The sequence below is a fragment of the Eurypyga helias genome, unplaced genomic scaffold, assembly GCF_000690775.1.
Source record: "Eurypyga helias isolate BGI_N326 unplaced genomic scaffold, ASM69077v1 scaffold16973, whole genome shotgun sequence".
NCBI classification, from domain to species: domain Eukaryota; kingdom Metazoa; phylum Chordata; class Aves; order Eurypygiformes; family Eurypygidae; genus Eurypyga; species Eurypyga helias.
In genome coordinates, this window is record NW_010243487.1 from 19401 (window position 1) to 19615 (window position 215).

Sequence of the window (215 nt, forward strand, 5' to 3'; positions counted from 1 at the left end):
TCATCTTCGTGGCCTCCTCTGGACTCGCTCCAAGTGGTCAATATCCTTCTGATATTGAGGGCTCCACAGCTGGATGCAGCACGCCAGGTGGGGTCTCGTACAGAGCTGCGTCCGGGCGGTGCCGGGTGACGCGGAAAGGTCAGGGAAAGGCGTGACGGACCGGGAGCTGCTCCTGCCGGGGTGAAGGGGCCTTTCTGCCGGAGCTGCCCTACCGC